Source organism: Beta vulgaris, chromosome 6 (genome assembly GCF_026745355.1).
Source record: "Beta vulgaris subsp. vulgaris cultivar EL10 chromosome 6, EL10.2, whole genome shotgun sequence".
Lineage (NCBI taxonomy): Eukaryota > Viridiplantae > Streptophyta > Magnoliopsida > Caryophyllales > Amaranthaceae > Beta > Beta vulgaris.
In genome coordinates this window covers 65,429,627-65,431,111 of record NC_079207.1, presented here as the reverse complement: position 1 = coordinate 65,431,111, position 1,485 = coordinate 65,429,627, and the positions used below count along the sequence as shown (strand labels likewise).

At 35.2% G+C, this 1,485-nt stretch overlaps 1 long non-coding RNA gene across 2 annotated transcripts; it reads left to right on the top strand.

Annotated features, from left to right (window-relative positions):
• The first annotated feature begins 415 nt into the window (after window positions 1-415).
• LOC125498305 (uncharacterized) lies at window positions 416-955 on the top strand. 2 transcript variants are annotated; one of them, XR_007275191.2, is made up of 3 exons: window positions 416-476; window positions 578-625; window positions 847-955. It is a non-coding gene; the product is annotated as an uncharacterized LOC125498305 (long non-coding RNA). The 2 variants fall into 2 exon arrangements; XR_008969936.1 differs by having other exon boundaries at window positions 423-476; window positions 581-625.
• The last annotated feature ends 530 nt before the right edge of the window (window positions 956-1,485 follow it).

Below are 1,485 nucleotides of genomic sequence, written 5' to 3'. Positions count from 1 at the left end.
TTGCTTTGTTGTACATTATTGACTGTTTTGTTGTTCAATTAATAAATGCCAATGTACACTGACAGCCCTTGCATAGATCCCACCCTCAGAGTATCTAATGAACAGCAAACAGGGTCCACCCCTGAAACAGAGAAGTAAGTACACTAATTAATCACTGTGTTGTACACTGTGTGATGTCCAATGTACATTCTTATTGGATAATTATACTATGCTGCTTCTTTGTACATTCTTATTCAATAACGAAATGCCAATGTACAATGACAGCCCTCCAAAAGGTCCCACCACAACACAATCTAGTGAACAGCAACCAGGATCTATACATGTAGTTGTTGAAGAGTAAGTACATTTTTGTCTTTACTCCAAGCTTGTACATTTGTGTTGGCATGCCTGTTCATGTTGGAATGTTTTGCCCACATTGACAGGTCCACCACAGCAGCTTCTACTGAAAATGCTTCTGATTCCACAACATCTGAGAAGTAAGTTCACAATGTACATTTTTTGCACTTCTTTGTACTTTATAAATATGATCTCATACTCTGAGGTTCATGTACATTCTATAAACTGTGATGTATAATAGCAGGCAACCTACTACTGAACCAGAAACAACTCCACCTAGTACTGACATGTAAGCGCCTCACTACACTGACATCTCATACTCTGTTGATCCATATTGTACACCATTAGCTTATTGAGTGTTCATTGTACATTCCTTATATGTATGGTGTTCACTGTTTCAAACATAAATGTACACTCTGTTTCAAGCATAAATGTACAATGTCGGTTTGCATTGGTATTGGCATAAAGGTTCATTCTTACTAATTGCATATATGTACACTCTATGTACAGTCCTCCTTCGACTGAGAAAGAACATACTCCTAATGATTCAAGCACCACCAAAACAACTGATAGGTAAGTATATTATCATTGTACACTACTTACTGTTATCTTGTTGATTAATGAACGTTTATTGTACATTTGTACAATTTTAATTACATATATGTACACTCCTTTTTTTGCTAGAACGCCTGTTCTTGAGAGTGAGGCCATTCCACTCAATACTGAGATGTAAGTGCATGTACATTATTTGTTTGTTCTTAATTACATACATTATTAAGGCCATTCCAACCATTGTACATTATTTGTTCCAAAGTGTTCATTGTACATTTTTACTGGCTTAAAGTGTTTATAATGTAACAATTGTTGTACAATGCCAGGCCCCCCACTAATGAACATGACCCTATTCAACCCAATACTGAGATGTAAGTTGCACTACACTGCTATGTGTACATTTCTACGTTGTACATTGCCTCTGCCGTATTGTACATTAGTTGACCTTAATTGTACAATTTTTGTTTGCAAATGATCATTGTACATTCAATTACATATATGTTCTTATATGAGATGTCAGTCCTTGTACATTAATGTTATATTCAATGTACATTGTGGTATATTTGTTGTACATTGTTAATCACATACATGTTTATT